The sequence below is a fragment of the Alosa pseudoharengus genome, unplaced genomic scaffold, assembly GCF_046254945.1.
Source record: "Alosa pseudoharengus isolate Yale_2024_CS ecotype anadromous, Long Island Sound unplaced genomic scaffold, YU_APseudo_1.1 YU_APseudo_1.1_scf_1, whole genome shotgun sequence".
In the NCBI taxonomy this organism is placed as follows: Eukaryota; Metazoa; Chordata; class Actinopteri; order Clupeiformes; family Clupeidae; genus Alosa; species Alosa pseudoharengus.
Window position 1 is genome coordinate 59,609,107 of NW_027468564.1, and position 19,213 is coordinate 59,628,319.

Sequence of the window (19,213 nt, forward strand, 5' to 3'; positions counted from 1 at the left end):
AAAAAGACGATTAAAAACTCCTTCGCCCTCTGGCTGCTCTGACATGGTGCTAATTACAAAGTTAACAGCAGGTGCTATTATTTGATGATTTGAACAACAACATGCTCTTCTCCCGCCTAAAGTGGGATGCGGGCCTAATTTGCATAGCAATACAGATATCTCTAACGTCATTTCGCCTAGTCAAAACTCTAATTCAAGATATCTATAATTACATTTTGACTAGGCAGAATGAAAGTTATAGATATCTCCAATTTCAGATATCTCTCATCAAAACTCATTCAAGATATCTATAACTTGATAATAGATATCTACAATCAAATTATGACTATCCCTAACTCCAGTTTGAGATATCTACAACGTCATTTTGACTAGTCAAAATTCCATTTACAGATATCTACAATGTCATTTCGCCTAGTCAAAACTTAATTCAAGATATCTGAAAAGGAACATGTAGATATCTTGAATTGAAGTGAATTAAAGATATCTTCAACTGGAGTTATGACTAGTCAGAATCAAATTGTAGATATCTCTAACTGGAATTACAGATATCTACAATTCAATTGCAGATATCCGTAATTCACATAGTGGATATCTGCAACTGAATTGTAGATATCCGTAATGATAAACCCCATAGAAATGAATGGCAAATGTGGCGTCATTTGTCCTAGGAAGAATGTCTTTGTGGATATCTGAAATGACAATTATGGATAGGAAGAATTAAATTGCGGATATCTAAAATGTTTGTTTTGACTAGGCAAAACTGAATTACAGATATCTGCAATACATATCCAGTCTAGCGGGAAAATGTTAAAATCGCTTGCCATAGATCACTCCCTATTAACTCCATTGTACCTGCAATCTGCTGCAGTTCCGCTAGGGGCGATCACGAATAAGTGCAAAAACATTGGGGGTCTATGGAGCTAGACGGCTAAATGTTTCTCTTTCACCTGGTTGTCGTTGAAAAATCGAAGATTGGATTGTGGTTTCTGCAAGATCAATATGGATTATAGGTCAAAAGTTGAATGAAAGAGTACTTACATCCTTTCGATTTCTTACAGGTTGGGTCATTGTTGCCCACAACACACTAGCTTTCTGCTAATGAATGACGTCATTGACGCATTTGAAAGGCTTTTTAGAACAAATAAGTGACTCAAAAAATATAATACTCAGCGGTGTGTATTTTCTCTGCCCCCTCTTTCGCATGCAACATTCAAATTTCTGGGCAAAAAATGATATCCCGAGAAAAGTGGATTTGAGGGGTACAGCTCCATAGACCTCCATTAATTCTGCACTTATTCGTGAGCGCCCTCATGTGGAACCAGAAAAGGAACTGCAACCAGTTCAGAAACCGGAAGTTTCCCGAGAGTGGCGGTTCTCCCCTTATTAGACAGTAGGTGTGTTCGACTTGAGGCAGATCTGTGCAGATCTGACTTGATGTGATGCATGCTGGGTTGAACACAATGCATACTGGGATGGACGCAATGCTTGCTGGTTAGAAATTCTGTCCGACTTCTGTCAGCCGGGGAGGGACTTACCAGAGCCCGTTTACGGAGAGCCGGATTACTCTCTATTAACTCCATTATACCTGCAATCTGTTGCAGTTCCGCTAGGGGCGATCACGAATAAGTGCAAAAACAATGGGGGTCTATGGAGCTAGACGGCTAAATTTGTCTCTTTCACCTGGTTGCCGTTGAGAAATTGAATATTTGATTGTGGTTTCTGCAAGCTCAATATGCATTATAGGTCAAAAGTTGAATGAACGAGTAGTCACGTCCTTTCGATTTCTTACAGGTTGGGTCGTTGTTGCCCACAACACACTAGCTTTCTGCTAATGAATGACGTCATTGACACATTTGAAAGGCTTTTTAGAACAAATAAGTGACTCAAAAAATATAATACTTAGCAGTTTGTATTTTCTCTGCCCCCTCTTTCGACTGCAACATTCGAATTTCTGGGCAAAAAATTATATCCCGAGAAAAGTGGATTTGAGGGGTACAGCTCCATAGGCCTAGCCTAGAAATCTAGACGCGCCCCTAGCGGCAGCAAATTACATTTGCTGCCAGGGCTAGTCTAGCCATGGAGGTATTATATATAACTGGAGAGAGTGACTAAGTCCCGCCCTCCATACAAATGAATGGTGGAGGCTAGGCTAGTAAATCCGGCCAATTCCTAGTCAACGCCAACTTGAACACTGGGGTTCGGATCCAGCGCCAGTTGGCTCTGACCATGCGCCAAGTTACAAAGCTGGAAATGACGCATGGACCAACGTCAATTTTTATTGGATATTCTGTAAAAAGAGAGTCGTCCTCCAGTAAGAGGGTGGCGATAATGCACATAAAGTCCTTGCCTCATAACAAGAAGAAGAAAAAGTTGCTCGGGAACGCGCATGGAGTCCGAGTGGAGTCGCCCTGAAGCGCAACTTAATTTCATTGGATAACACAGCATCTCTAACTAAGAGCGGTCTGCCTGCTGTCCTGCTGCAAATATGCATTTGAACATGACGTGAAATATCCGTAGTCGAACTATAAATAAACTATTCGGTTTTTAGTGCCAAGTGTAGCGCATTTTTACAGTCTATGATTAGTTTGTTTTTTTATTTTATTGTTTGCCATCTCATATCGGGTGCTCTAAACGTATTCTAGCGTTGGCCCATGACCAAATCAAGCCAATAATAGCCAGTAGCCACAATAATGACTGGAGCCAGAGCCCTCAATAGCCACCCTGTTTTGAAGATATTCAATATTATTGAAGATAGTATTGAAGATAACGCACAGAACGGTCAGCCTGAGCGGACAATTACGTCCCCAACTCATCTAAAATGTGGTGTCTTTACTTTGAGTTGTAGGCTACACCGCAGATGGTAAAGTAACGGTTAAAGACAATGTTGTCTGCGGACTCCGCAAAAAAACAGTTTACTTATGCATCCACGTCATCCAATCTTCGCGCTCACCTGTGGAGTTACCATCCAAATGAGGCAGCGGTGTCAGAGGCACAGTAGACGGCCAGAGCATCGCCAGGCGTCCAACATCGTATGATTGCATACTTTCCGTAAATCCTAAATGTCCAGGGTCTGCTATTTACTTAGGCTGCAAAGCACAGGTATTTATTTGAGGTAGGCTTAGTCGAGGCAGACCTTTATTTCTTACATTGTACGTTATTGTGAGACATGCGTTTTGTTTGGAGCGGCATACCAGGCTATCAAACGCAGACGATTTTCGGTTTTGGTAGGAATTTAATTTACTTTTTGACTTTTATTATATAGTTGATGGGCATTTAAATCTAGAGGGTAGGCCTATTTGATGATCACTGTAAAGTTTCGTGTAGTTGAAAAAGTGTTGGAATTTCCAGCTGTTTATTGCAAGACAAGGCCTTTCCTTCATTCATTGAACGTGCACTGTGCTCTAATGGAAACCTTATTGCATAGCGAAGTAGCCTACATTGAGTTTTATTTTTTTTATTATGCATGTGTGGCAGATGAGAGTTGAGTAGTACGTAGGTACTAACCCAAGTAAGATCGACTACGCCACCCTGGGAATTGCACCCAGGGAAATGTATATAGTGAATTGGTCTAATATGCACACAGGTTCATTAACTGACAGACGTGGTTTCATCCAAGTAAAAAACACAATTTTATTGACAATGTCTAAAATTACAGCTGATGTAGCTCAAGCACACCATACACACAAAGAGGGCGACAGACAACAGGAACTGAGGCTTACCAGTGAAGGGACCGGCTAACTAGTGAGGGGGGCGTCCAGGAAAAGGTCACACCACTGCAAAAGTGTCCACGCGCACACACACACACACGCCAGGTCAAGTCTGAAACACTCGTGATGCAAGTAGCACACCAGAAGGGGAACGCCACCAGGAAGATAGCAGACCCTCCACCGCAGGCCTCAGCTCCTAGGAAAGACACAGGACAGGGTAAGACAATTAGTGGGGCCACAGTCAACCAACCAATTAACTAAAGAAAAACAATAACTAACAGTAGGACACCGGCTCTCAGCAGCTGGAAAAAATGGCCTCCTGCCAGTGCAACACAAACAAAATATACAAAATAAAGAAGTGAATAACAAAACAAATGCTAAGACACTGGTTATCAACAGCGCAGGTGAAATAGCCTCCTGCCAATGATAAATCAAATTGGAATAACTGCAAACCAGAAAGGAGTTACAAAGTAACAGAGGTTGAGACACTGGTTATCTGCAGCACAGGGGAAGCGGCCTCCTGCCAGTGGAACACAAACAAACAGACAAATATACAAAATAAAGAAGTGAATAACAAAACAAATGCTAAGACACTGGTTATCAGCAGCACAAGTGAATGGGCCTCCTGCCAATGGCAAATCAACAAAAGAAATCAGACGTTAGAAACAAGTTACAAAATCAAACATGAATCAGAGTTGGAGAGGTGAGATGGCTGGACACCTTAACTAAACACACAGAATGGAGGGGGTGACACATAAGACAACATGAAGTCGAGACAATGATGGTCACACGATAATACACAATAGGAAGAGTGATGGCCAGCTAGCCAGCTAGGTAAGCTGCGGCGTTACGACCGCTTGTCTATGCGCCGCTAACAATAAAACAAAAATACAAGGGCCGATTGCAGCACTTTGTGTAGAAGGCCTAAAATCTGGTGGCAGAAATGGTCCGACGTAGTCAAGACAAAGCAGCAGCGGTTACACAGCAGCACGGCAGCAGTTCCCCATCCCGCTGTTAATTACCCGCAGTTTTCTGCAATACGAAATAAAACTGAATGTCAATGTATATTTTAAAAGGAAAGACTGGCTAACACTCGAAAAGGGCTACTTACCAGCAAGTTTGCACTGCAGAGGGCAAAAGCACTAGGGTGAAAGTAGCAGCAACTACCTAAAATGCAAACAAACATTTACTATATGTGACACAATGTAGCCTACATGTGCCGCGAAGAAAAGTGTAAACATACCAGCTGCGAAGCGATGGCAGCTACAGAGATGGGGGAGGATCCACAAGGACGCTGTATACACAAAAAGGCACTAGTATAACTAAACGGCCACCAAGTCAAACAAAAGCAGAGCCTCGAGAGGAAAACGCCAAAACGCTGTTAGCTGTGTAAATAGCGGAAATTGGGTGAGCAACAACCAGCCAGTCGGACGTAACAGAAAAAGGCAGTCACTGAGTATATATGTATGAGTCTCACCAAAGCGATTGGCTGACCAATTACCTGCTAGTTGACGTGACGTTGACTACAGACAGGAACCACATTCCTTTCTGCTACACATGGTTTACTTTTTATTAAATTCGTAGGCTGAAATGCCTCGCGGCAATAATTGTGTTTAAATGTAGTAGCCTAGTGCTTCAGCCTCTGGCAAGCTCCAAAGGGGGCGGCTATAGGTTGTTGAAGACCCATGGTGTAACGAGACAAGGTCTTTATGCCGCTGTTGTGTAATTTATTGTCTTTAATCTTGTTTAGGCTATGTTTGTTCGGGACAAACAACGAAACAAGATCAATACAATTTAATTTATTTGTTTATTTGTCATATGATGGATAAACAACCATAATACTGTCATAGTACTGACCCTAGGCAGATGGGTCAGGCCCTTGAGTCGTGGATCTGCTCGAGGTTTCTTCCTATATACATCTCCAATTCTAGGGAGTTTTTCCTCGCCCCTGTTACCGATGGGCCTCTCTCTTGCTTTTCTTTTCTTCCTTTTTTTCTTTCTTTCTCTGATTGCCTACATTCTGTAAAGCGCCATGATACATGTGTTATGTTTTGGCGCTCTATAAGCACAATAAATTGAATTGAAATTGAAATAATATGCACGTCTTCTCATAGGGTCCTCAAGAAATACGCACTGAATAACGTTTGGCTGTAGCCGCCGGATAGGTACCCGCCCACCAACATGTACGCGCATGAGAGCTCGTGCCCAACACGGATTTTCGTGCATGGAGCTGGTTCCAAATGCTCCATGCAGCGCCATATTTGAAATTGGCATATGCTAACATGCCGAAGCTAATCTGCACGCTCTTGACCCCCTGAGTCTAGCAACCAAGGCCGTAGTCATGATGTCAACATTGGGGGGGACCAAATCTGTGGTGGGGTCTGAGGGACCCCCAAACAGAAGCCCCCCCCCCCCCCTCCCCCGGTGAGTTTTGTGAAAAGAGAAGGGTGGAGAAGAAGCAACTTCACTGGTCCATCCCTGGACCCGTGACTCCATTTGAGTTCAAAATGTATACTTTAAAAGAAATTACAAACTAGAGTATCTTTTGATAACCTCTATATTACACAGAATGTGGTTCTTTGACTTATTACTTACACCTGAAGATTTTTTTAAACTAAGGCTTAGACTCATAGGTTTGGAGCCTAATAAGATTTTGTCTTTTAATTTAGATTTTATTATGCTGGCGGCTAATCACACAATTTTAACGTAGTTTGAAAGGGACAGGATTCAGGAATAGGCTACTAAGACAGGCCCCTCTTCTGTCTGACTCACCTCATGTTAGCCCTGTAGACTGGCTTCTGACAGAAATGACGTTTTGTGCCAACATGTAGAAACACTAGGCCTACTACAGCCTTTAATTGGTGAATGGAGTTGCAAATTCCTTTCTTTGGTTATTGTCCGCGATTCACATTAACTACTAGGCTATCACGTATTGTAAACGTCGCCACATTTGATCACGTTTTGCCTGCATGGATGCGCGATTGAGTTAAGAGGCCTATACACGGTAATTTCTGGCATTACTACTAGCATATGAATGCATTGAAGACGTGAAAGAAATGACACAGGCTTGCACAAATGCATCATTTAAAATGAAACGTTTCACTTTCGCTATCATTGCGAGAATAGGCTACAATATGGAAAATGTTCCCTTTCAGTCTGATCAGCTCCAAACATGTATGGGATTTCCTTAGCCTGTGCTACACCTTTCCAAGAAGTTTTGTGAAAATTGTTCCGGTAGCTTTTGCGATATTGTTGACAGCCCTACCTCACCGCAGTAGGGTGCAGTAAATGGAAGCTTTTAAAGGGACACCAGGCAAGCCTGATGCTTTTTCTCTACGAAACTCCCCCTCGCTCAGTCTGAAGCTCTTTTCCTTTTCTTTGCGTCTTCCGTCAAGGGTTTTCGCTGCTTCTTCGCCGGCTCTGCCATTATACACACGTTTGCAACAATCTCTAGCGTTTCGTTAGCCTGCCTCTGTGCTGTAAACTGATCCTGCTTCGGTCGGCGGGTAGGATACACCGAACTTGCAAGTGGGATATTCTTCCTACAGGCAGTAGGGGCGGGCGAGAGAGCCTTCATTCGCCCCATAATGAGTCATTTAACCATATACCGACTTACGAAGATGATTAATTAACACAAAAACGTTGCCTGGTGTCCCTTTAAAAGCGCACGCCACTAACGAAAAACGGAAAATCACCAGGACAAACCACTCAGGGGTGTAGGCTACTCTGGAACCATAGGTCACTAATTTGTGCGTTATTTACGTTTGATTACATTTCAGATACGCGTTGGTTCCCTGTAGGCCTAGTATAGCGCTTTATTCTTTCTTTATTTTTCTATGTCCGAATATTGGGGGGGACATTTTGGTCATATTTGAATATTGGGCGGGACACGTCCCCCTCAATGTCTATGGTGACTACGGCCCTGCTAAAAACCTTTCTCCGAGTGAAAACATCATTCCGCGTCATTCACGTCACTTAATGTGTGAGTCAGAGTTGCCCAGTTAGGGGCTCGTCATCACTTTTGTCGTCACGTTGTAGTTCGTTTGTAGTCCATGTGGCCTTTCATGTCCAACAGTTCTTACACTATATTTTAAGCAAATACAGTTGTTTGTTTAGGATTAGTGAGTGTATGTTTTAACCTTTGTTGTGGCATCCGTGTTTGTCACACATTCCGATGGCAAAGCACATGAACACTTGCTGTCGGAAAAACAAAGTAGCCATGGGGGCGGTCCTTGTCATTCCGAGGTGCTCTGAATGCACCATTATACAGATATAATTCCTTTGTGTTTTCATAATAAAGGAGTCATAGATTTTTTATGTCTTTTGTTTCCCTTGTTTGTCTATTGAGGTCGTAACTAGATAAATTATGGACTTACAGGTGCTGGTCATAGAATATCATGACAAAGTTGATTTATGTCAGTAATTACATTCAAAAAGTGAAACTTGTTGGTTATGGTTATGGTTAAAACTTGTATATTATATTCATTCATTGCACACAGACTGATATATTTCAAATGTTTATTTCTTTTAATTTTGATGAACTGACAACTAATGAAAACCCCAAATTCAGTATCTAAATTAGAATATTGTGAAAAGGTTTAATATTGAAGACACCTGGTGCCACACTCTAATCAGCTAATTAACTCAAAACACCTGCAAAGGCATTTAAATGGTCTCTCAGTCTAGTTCTGTAGGCTACACAATCATGGGGAAGACTGCTGACTTGATAGTTGTCCAAAAGACAATTGACACCTTGCACAAGGAGGGCATAACACAAAAGGTCATTGCTAAAGAGGCTGGCTGTTCACAGAGTTCGGTGTCCAAGCACATTAATAGAGAGGCGAAGGGAAGGAAAAGATGTGGTAGAAAAAAGTGCACAAGCAATAGGGACAATCGCACTCTGGAGAAGATTGTGAAACAAAACCCATTCAAAAATGTGGAGATGTGGGAGATTCACAAAGAGTGGACTGCAGCTGGAGTCAGTGCTTTAAGAACCACTACGCACAGACGAATGCAAGACATGGGTTTCAGCTGTCACATTCCTTGTGTCAAGCCAGTCTTGAACAAGAGACAGTGTCAGAAGCGTCTCACCTGGGCTAAAGACAAAAAGAACTGGAATGCTGCCGAGTGGTCCAAAGTTATGTTCTCTGATGAAAGTAAATTTTGCATTTCCTTTGGAAATCAAGGTCCCAGAGTCAGGAGGAAGAGAGGAGAGGCACAGAATCCACGTTGCTTGAGCAGTGTAAAGTTTCCACAGTCCGTGATGGTTTGGGGTGCCATGTCATCTGCTGGTGTTGATCCACTGTGTTTTCTGAGGTCCAGGGTCAACGGAGCTGTCTACCAGGAAGTTTTAGAGCACTTCATGCTTCCTGCTGCTGACCAACTTTATGGACATCCAGATTTCATTTTCCAACAGGACTTGAGAGAAATAAGAGATTTATTCCATATAGCCTATTTGCTACATGTTTTTACTTGCAAAACACAACCATATGGTATTAGGCAGACAATCTGTTATCATGGTTATCATTTTAATTATGGTAGCCTCATAATTATTAACATCGTTGTTTGCTTCTTTTGTTGATAGACGTTTGCCTACGTCACACAATGATGCATTCAAATATTGAGGGCACAGCAATTCATAATTAAACAGCACAGCAATTCATCATTAAACCCCCACACAATGGTCAGATTACACTACACATATTTAGTTCAGCTCACCTGTCCACTCTGCGTTTACAGCTGGGCCGACGAGTCACGCGGACAACAGACACAACACATAAAGGAATGAGTCCGCAGGAATGAGTCCTTGCGGGAAGCCGACCAGAGTTTAAAAAGATTAATCCATAGGCTGCACTTCGATGTAGCCGGTAACTGCACCGCTGGCGCAAGGTAATCCACAAAAAGTCCAAACCAGGGCAGATCCTCCCTGGAGTATACTTCGGTGGTCCAGCAGACACCGCTGTCAACGTTGCATGTGTCAGAGTTCATTGACACTTCCAGCATTCCCCCAGATTGCGTTGTTGCCCGGCCAATGTAATCCTGAGCTGCAACGGACAACAAACATTCATCAGCCACCGCCACTTTGTTTGCGTCGGACCTCCTCTTCGCTCTGGCCGGATCGCATAGACTGGCCAATTTACCCCGGCCTTTCCTCTGAAAGTTACTGAGAAGAACACGTTCCCCAGGGAGCAGACGAAGGGCCCTGGCTCTACGATTGTAGCGGCCCTGATCCCAACCCTGTCGGTGTTGAGTCTTTTGTCGCACCTGCTTATAGGCCTTTGTCAGGCGCTGATGATGTCGCTGGACCCATTCATACACTGCCTTGGTCCTGTGGAAGCGACACTTCGAGCCGCACATCTACTGGCATACGTGCGTGCCATCCAAACACGATGTAGAAGGGGGCCAGGCCTGTACTACTGTGTGGGGTTTTATTATATGCTTGAACTAAAGCTGGCAACCACTCACTCCACCTTTCCTGATCCGCCTGGCCCAAGGAATTCAGGAGGGATAAGAGGGTTTGATTAAACCTTTCGCAGGCACTGTTCCCTTGAGGGTGATAAGGGGTCGTCCTGCTCTTAGTACAACCATATAGACCACACAATTGCCTTACCACTTCAGACTCAAATGCAGCCCCCCTATAAGTCACGATACGTTCAGGGCAACCCAGGGGCTGGATCCAATGGGGGACCACAGGGCCTTCACCGTCCTCCTGGCTGTCTGATCATGAGTGGGAACCGCCACTGCATATCTGGAAAACAGGTCAGTCATGACTAGGATACATGGGTATGCATCATGTTACCTCCCCAGTGACCGGTAATCTAGAGCTACCACCTCAAAAGGATACTGACAGACTATTGACTGAAGGGGCGCATTTCTGGACCAGAACGACCCAAGACGCATTCTCGACAGTCCATGGACCATTTCCGGGAGTCTTCGACCATTCCCAGCCAATAGAGCCTTCAATGCATCCGAAAGTCTTTGTCCCCGAGAGGCCCTAAGTAGGGGTGGGCGATATGGACAAAAAATAATATCTCGATATTTTTTGTGATTTTGACGATAACGATAATTAGTCGATAGCCTTTAAAAAATTGTTTTTGTTAAAGTCTGAGTTACTTTACAGCTCATTATTTATGAATAGCATCATTACAATAATAACCTAACCTGTGACTTTTTAACCAAATCAACCAATGCATTGTCACTCTGACACATTTCCAATTCTGCACCCACTTGTGTGTGTGGCAATGACATGGTCTAGCCAGCTACATTAGAGAAGATAAATAGGCCTAACAGTTTCCCAAGAGAAAGGGCCCGTCCCAATACCTCCCCTACCCCTAGATTTTTGCCCTAACCCTCATTTTTGCGCGTGCACGTGTAGGGGTAGGGTGTCCCGTTACTTTAGGGAGCAAGACAGAGTGCTAGTCTGAAGCTGAAGTTCCTTTCAACCCTTTACATAGGATTCACTGTAAAACTAAGCAGACCAACAGAGTACATCTCAGTTATTTCCTTCGATGTTTTGTTTAAGAGCAATCATGTAGGCTAGCATTCCAAGTTACAGAATAGAAACTAATGCGTTATCTTATGGCTAATGTATATGAGAAATCCCATAGAGATGCTAACGGTTAGCATAATCGGTAAACGTAGATATTTAGAGCGAACTTCAGTCCATTTACAAGAGTTACATGAGAATAGTTCTTTGTTTACAACTGACTATTAAAATACTCAAAGGCTAATGTTTTCTCTCCATATAATACTGTGTAGGAAAAAACGTGACCGTCTCATCAATGCTACTTGAACAGAAGTAGCCGCATAAAATCCCAAGTAGGCTATAGTATACTCTCGTTGCACAAAATAAACATTAGGCGTGCGTGTGACAACGTTGTGACCCACTAGTGATCACATGACACTTGCTCTGCTGCAGCCAGGGGCTTCTCCCGCATACACCTCCTGTGATATGAGTCTTCAATGCGTGATTGAGTGTTTTTTCCCATAAGTAATTTAAATACTCGATAATGTCAATTTGCACATCGTTAAAACAACAATCACGATATTATCGCAGACGATATATATCGCCCACCCCTAGCCCTAAGGCCCGGTGGTACTCAGCCCAGACCTCCTTCTGGTAGGGGGGTGGAATCACTATAGCTGACCCCGAATGACCCCCCACAAGTAGTCCTTAAACTTGTCTGTAACAGCCCATTTAAGCCCCAACTTAAATGAGCTGTAGTTCTGATTGCTTGCATAAGCGATGACACGGCATGGCTTGCATAAGCGATGACACGTTCCCGGCCCCCCTGTACTTGCGCGAACACTGCACCCAGTCCATGTAAACTGGCATCTGTATAAAGACGAAAGGGCAGACTAAAATCTGCAAACGCCAAGATAGGCATCTGTAGCAATTCTTGCTACAGCACCCATCTACCTCACCATCAAGCATGCCCTGTAGGAGTGTCTGGAGCTCCGGGTACAGGCTGGGGGGCACTGGTCGGTAGGTTTCACGTACTGGGTGCGCCACGTACCAGTGGTACGGCCATAATCTCCTTCGTGGGCCGCAAACACTCCAGCCCACCTCTGCAATAGGGCCACCAGTCTGGTCTGCTGGTGAGTGGTAAGTCCTTCGACAAAGACAAATGGTTACTCTCGGGGCATGTACTCACTGCTCGAACGTCAACCTCCACCTCACCATCTCCCATCCTTCTCAGAACCAGCTCCCTTCGGGCTTGTACATCATGGTGGTCCACACAGGTCACCCTGGCCAGCGGTCGTCTTGGGGGCAGCTCCACAGCGTATGGGTGGGGGTTACAAATCCTTAGTGGGACTCTTCCCCTGCTCATTTGCAGCATGGCTCAGGCAATGAGCCACTCGTGTCCGCTCTCTTGGTGGTCTTCCACCATCACGCATTGGTCTGGTAGGCCTGTTGCTTGGGGAACCTGGGCCCACACCAGAGTCTCAGACAAGGGGTCCAGCCTCACCGCTGCCTGCAGACGGGCCATTGCTTGGAACTCCTCTCTGCTCCCTTCCAGCTGGACTCTGCGGCAGGTGGTGAATGCCTGTTCCCAGGCAGCTCCTGCTTGCCTCCCCTGGAGTATACTTCGGTGGTTCAGCAGACACCGCTGTCAACGTTGCATGTGTCAGAGTTCATTGACACTTCCAGCATTCTCCCAGATTGCGTTGTTGCCCAGCCGATGTAATCCTGAGCTGCAACGGACAACAAACATTCATCAGCCACCCGCCACTTCATTCCCCAACTTACTAACACATAGCAAGTAAGGCTACAGAAATATAACTTCGCTTAGCAGGGTACTTAGCTTGCGATGATGGTGGGCTCTCTGCCGTCGTGCCACTTGCTGTCACATCTCCCTCTCATGGCCTTCTCCTCCCAGTCCTCCTCGCACTCTCATATAAAGCACTGGGCCAGGTGAAAACAAGCGGTTAATCAACCAATGTCAACAAACTTCTCACCTCTTCACAGGTGCACATAATCATTGTCTGTTACAACCCCATCAGTCCTCTACAGGTGTTCATAGTCAGTCCAATAGACACAGCCACTCTAGGAGTCCGATTACTACATTAACTCCGTAAATGCACAGCATGTAACACTACACAGCAAAAACTGTACATACATAACATGCATAACAATATAGGCTGCACATACAACATGCATACACGACATAGTCTCTTCACAACACACGAAATATATGGTAATAATCATGGCAACAACATCTAATTAATTCATTCATGTAACTTACTGGGTGGTTTTTGGTGGTGACATTACACACAACTTGAATTCACTAACTGAATGATGTGTTAACATTAGCAGTATTGAAATAAATAAATAAATAAATAAAAGCAGATACATACCTTCCAAAATCGCCTGATTTCCATTGCATGTTGACAGCTGCTGGACTGGACGGTTGAAAGAATATAATGCCTAACGATTTCTTAACCCCTCGACCTCTCAAATAACTATGCAGCTGTGGTTAAAGTCACCCTGGTGCTGGGTAGTGTACTCCACGTCAGGTGGGGGAGAGGGGGCACAGTCCTAAACTATCAACCCAGCAGTCCTAAACGATCAACCCAGCAAGCTGGGTTACAGAAATTACCCAACATGAGTAAAACAACCCCACCCAAAATGACCCAACAACCTCAACCCAGCGTTTGGGTTGAACAAATAACCCAGCATTTTTTAGAGTGTTAATAACCCTTTATGATGTCATAATGCTAATGCAAAGTCTATGGGGGAAAATAAGCTTGTTTTTTGTTAAAGGAACACAGGCAAGCCTGATGCTTTTTCTCTACGAAACCCCCCCTCGCTCGGTCTGAAGCTCTTTTCCTTTTCTTTGCATCTTCCGTCAAGGGTTTTTGCTGCTTCTTCGCCGGCTCTGCCATTATACACACGTTTGCAACAATTGCTATCGTTTCGTTAGCCTGCCTCTGTGCTGTGGATTTCAAGGGTTATGTAGGCAACTCTGCTCCCCGCAAGAAAGTCTTCCATCAACACCTCATCACCATACGGACTATGCCTGTTACCGCTACTGCTGCTGCTGCTGCTGCTGTTGCTACTGCTCCCGTCACTGCTGCCACTGATTGCACCTGTGCGGGCTCTGGTGGAGAGGCAAATCTCTGCTGGGTAGATCTCTCTAACTGCGGCCCCTTCCAAGAACGTCATGAACAGGACTCTTCTTTGGTTAAGTTTGCTGTCTTAAATGCTCGCTCTGTTTCCAACAAAGCATTTATTCTGAATGACCGTTTTACGTCCCACCATCTAGACTTTCTGTTTATCACCGAGTCTTGGCTCTCTGGTGATGACATCATTGCACTTGGTGACCTTTGCCCTGCTCACTGTAGTTTTTTAAACTCACCTAGGGTCTCTGGTCGTGGTGGTGGTCTAATTACAGTGTTTAAGAACAGTTTTAAATGTAGAATTGTACCAACTGATCTGTTTTCTACTTTTGAACTACAGCTGTTTAAGATCAATGCATCTGTACTTTGTGCCTAAGTCTACCGTCCACCAAAAATTAATTGTAATTTCATTCAAGAATTTGCTGAACTTCTATCTTTTATGGCCTCTCGTGCTGATAAGTTATTAATCTTGGGGGACTTTAACATCCACATATGCTGCCCATCTAAACCTTTGGTCAATGAGTTTTTAGGCCTTGTGGACGCTTTTAACCTTGTGCAGTCAGTTATGGCCCCAACACATCAGAAGAGTCACACACTAGACCTAGTGTTGTCCTCTGGTTTCTCAGTTTCCAATGTTAAAATAGTTGATATTGGTGTGTCTGACCATTTTATGATTTTATTTGAATCTTCACTGTTTTGTCCCCCCCCTCCACCCCCCTCATCCTACTCTATTGTCAGAGCTATTAATTCCACCACAGCCTCACAGTTCACTAATACTTTTATGCTCTCTCTTTCACCTGCTGTCTTAGATTCTCTTTCCACCTGCACCGACACTGAGGATCTACTTACTCTTTTTAATACATCTTGCCTTGCCACTCTTGATTCTGTAGCTCCTTTAAAACAAAAGCGATGTAAATCCAATAGGTCAACTACTCCTTGGCTAAATTCCACTACCTGTTCGCTCAGAAAGGCTTGTAGGAAAGCAGAGCGAAAATAGAAAAAAGATAAACTACAGGTCTCCTATGATATATCTTAAGGCTTATCAAATCACTGTCAAAGCAGCAAAGGCAGCTTTCTATGCTGAGCTTATTCACAAAAATGCTCACAGACCAAAAGTGTTGTTTAACACAATTAATAAAATCATAAATCCTCCTACTACAATGTCCTCTCTTCCTGCTATAACAGAAACCTGTGAGATGTTTCTCAATTTCTTTATTGACAAAATTGACAACATAAAGTCTCATATCACACCCTCAATTTCTGATCCTGCTTTGTATCAGTCTGTAGTTTGCCGCCTCCAACAATTCCAACCAGTCTCTTCCTCACAGTTGTCAGACGTGGTCTCTCATATGAAGCCCTCTTCTTGCCACTCTGATATTCTTCCATCTCACCTTTTCAAAGAAGCTTTTGCGGCTATTTGCCCTTTTATCTTAAGCATCATTAATAGCTCCCTGGCTAATGGAGTAGTACCCTCTGGCTTTAAACACGCTATTGTGCAACCTCTCCTGAAAAAACCTTCCCTTGATCCCATTGATTTGAAAAATTATAGGCCCATTTCTAAACTGCCCTTTCTCTCTAAGATCTTAGAAAAAGTTGTTCTGTCACAAGTCTCTTCCTATTTAAACACCTCTAATATCCTTGACAAGTTTCAATCTGGTTTTAGACCACTTCATAGTACAGAGTCTGCCTTACTTAAGGTCCATAATGATCTATTGCTCTCTGTTGACTCTGGCTCGTGTGCCCTATTGGTCCTGTTGGATCTTAGTGCTGCTTTTGACACCATTGACCACAAGATCCTTTTAAAACACCTGGGTGTTGAAGTTGGTCTGCAAGGCACTGTATTAAATTGGTTCAGATCTTACCTAACTGATAGATCTTTTTCAGTGCATTTAGGCAATGCTTCTTCGTCATCTTCTCCCATTAAGTGTGGTGTCCCCCAGGGTTCTATTTTAGGGCCTCTATTATTTTCTTTATACATGCTTCCACTGGGCTCCATTTTCAATCAATTCAATATTTGTTACCACTGCTACGCAGATGATACCCAATTTTATATACCGGTGGCCCCTGAAAATTCCTGCTCATTGACAAACCTTCTTCTTTGTCTTAATGACATTAAGAATTGGATGGCTAACAACTTTTTACAGCTAAATGACGGCAAAACTGAAAATCATTTTTGGACCACCAAATTCTGTCAACAATGTGAGCAAGTCTCTTGGCCCTCTGTCTGTTAACCATCACAGTGTGGTCAAGAACCTAGGTGTTTTCCTAGACTCTTCTCTGACTTTTAATAAGCAAGTCAACAGCGTTGTCAAGGGAAGTTTTTACCAACTTAGGACAATAGCAAAGCTCAAGTCTTCTCTCTCCTACAGTGATTTAGAAATCCTTATACATGCCTTTATTTCCTCTAGGCTTGATTATTGCAACTCACTGTATGTAGGTGTAACTAAATCTACTCTAAACAGACTCCAGCTGGTCCAAAATGCTGCAGCCAGATTACTGACTGGATCTAAGAAACGTGACCACATTTCACCTGTGTTGGCTAAACTGCACTGGCTTCCTGTGGAACAAAGAATTAATTTTAAAATTCTTCTGTTTGTTTTCAAAGCTTTACATGGTTTAGCACCTCAGTATTTATGTGATCTTTTAATTCCTTACTGTCCTCCTAGACCTCTTCGATCATCTTCCCAGTGTCTTCTTTGTGTTCCTTCTGCCTCTCTTAAATCCAAAGGTGACAGAGCTTTCTCTGTCTATGCTCCCCAGCTTTGGAATAGCCTTCCTGATGTTGTGAAATCCTGCCCCACTATTAGTATTTTTAAATCCAACCTAAAGACCTACCTCTTCTCCCTAGCTTTTAACACTCCCTGACTCCCTCACCTTTTTATTTGTTTATATGTATGTATATGTATCATTGTTATTATTATTATTTTTATTATTATTATTATTATTTTTATTATTATTATTATTATTTTATGTAAAGCACTTTGGTGCAATGCTATTGCTTTGAAATGTGCTATATAAATAAATTTGACTTGACTTGACTTGACTTGGATGCAGGATGTAAACTGATCCTGCTTCTGTCGGCGGGTACGATACACTGAACTTGCAAGCGGGATATTCTTCCTACAGGCTGTAGGGGCGGGCGAGAGAGTCTTCATTCGCCCTGTAATGAGTCATTTAACCATATACCGACTTACGAAGATGAGTAATTAACACGAAAACGTTGCCTGGTGTCCCTTTAATATCTCAAGAAGTATAAAGTTTACAAAAACGAAAAATACACAGTGTCCTTTTCAAGACCTACGTTACAAAGTTTGAACAAAGTTTCTACGTTAAACGGTTGAAGCTGAATTGGACGGAGACATTTTGATTGACTAAATCAGCATTCTGGCATCTCAGAAACATAGCTAAGATCAGAGATTTTGTTTCTAGACAGGATTTAGAAAAGCTTATTCATGCTTTCATATCCTGTAGGGAAGATTATTGTAGTCTCCTAACTGGCCTCCCCATGAAGTCCATTAGACAGATTCAATTAATTCAAAATGCTGCTGCTAGACTGTTAACCAAGACTAAAAAGAGAGATCATATTACAGCCATTCTTAAATCTTTACATTGGCTCCTAGTTAATTTCAGAATTGATTTCAAGGTTCTACTCCAAGTATATAAGTCACTTGGCCCCAAATATGTTTCTGAAATGCTTCCCCAATATACACCTAGTAGAGAGCTTAGATCTACTGGAACCTGTCAATTAAAGGGACACCAGGCAAGCCTGATGCTTTTTCTCTACGAAACTCCCCCTCGCTCGGTCTGAAGCTCTTTTCCTTTTCTTTGCGTCTTCCATCAAGGGTTTTCGCTGCTTCTTCGCTGGCTCTGCCATTATACACACACACGTTTGCAACAATCTCTAGCGTTTCGTTAGCCTGCCTCTGTGCTGTAAACTGATCCTGCTTCGGCCGGCGGGTAGGATACACCGAACTTGCAAGTGGGATATTCTTCCTACAGGCAGTAGGGGCGGGCGAGAGAGCCTTCATTCGCCCCGTAATGAGTCATTTAACCATATACCGACTTACGAAGATGATTAATTAACACGTTGCCTGGTGTCCCTTTAATAGTCCCAAGGGTTAAAACCAAACAAGGAGAAATAGCATTTAGCTATTATGCCACACAGCGCTGGAATCAGCTTCCAATAGATATTAGATTAGAGTGTTTTAAAAAGAAACTAAAAACTGAACTTTTTCATTCATTTATTGATTAGTTTGTAGGTTTATTTTGATTCTATTTATTTATTTATTTATTTCTATTTTACCTCCTATTCATTCAGTCTTATTTCCCCCTTGATCTATTTTATTATTTTATTGTATTAATTACTATTATTATTGCTGTTAATCTTTTATTTTTATTTTTTGTTTCTTTTAAGCACATTGAATGACATTTTGTATGATAATGTGCTATATAAATAAACTTGAACTTGGTTATAGAATAATAATAAAAAGAAGAAGAAGAAGAAGACTTTTTCATTTTCATGCACTGTAATAATCACCTCTCTGCATTTGGCCATATCAAACCATCCATTTAGAACTAGTAACGGCATGTTTGTCCTGCAAGTTGAGAAATTAGTTAATGTGACGAAAAGTAGTTCTACAAACAACACCGTTTTAGTGATTAAAACGTTTAAATTATAACAGGAAATGAACATGGCGCAAGTGGCAGCAGTGGAATACATGAAATAATGGACTCAACAGTGTTTGGTTCACAGAAAGAAATGCACTTATGAGGTGTAACCACCCTCCACTGCGCGTGGAGGCCGTTTTCCCACCTCGAACGAGCATTTCTTTCTGTGAACCTAACGCCATGTTCTCCATTTACTCGATTATTACTCAAAGCCTAGG

The 19,213-nt window shown here is 42.8% G+C and overlaps 1 long non-coding RNA gene across 1 annotated transcript; it reads right to left on the reverse strand.

The window, feature by feature from the left end:
- Positions 1 to 3,651: 3,651 nt before the first annotated feature.
- Positions 3,652 to 5,124, reverse strand: LOC143135197 (uncharacterized). Its single transcript, XR_012988849.1, has 3 exons — positions 4,951 to 5,124; positions 4,819 to 4,874; positions 3,652 to 4,739 (listed from the first exon to the last, which is right to left on the reverse strand). It is a non-coding gene; the product is annotated as an uncharacterized LOC143135197 (long non-coding RNA).
- Positions 5,125 to 19,213: the final 14,089 nt, after the last annotated feature.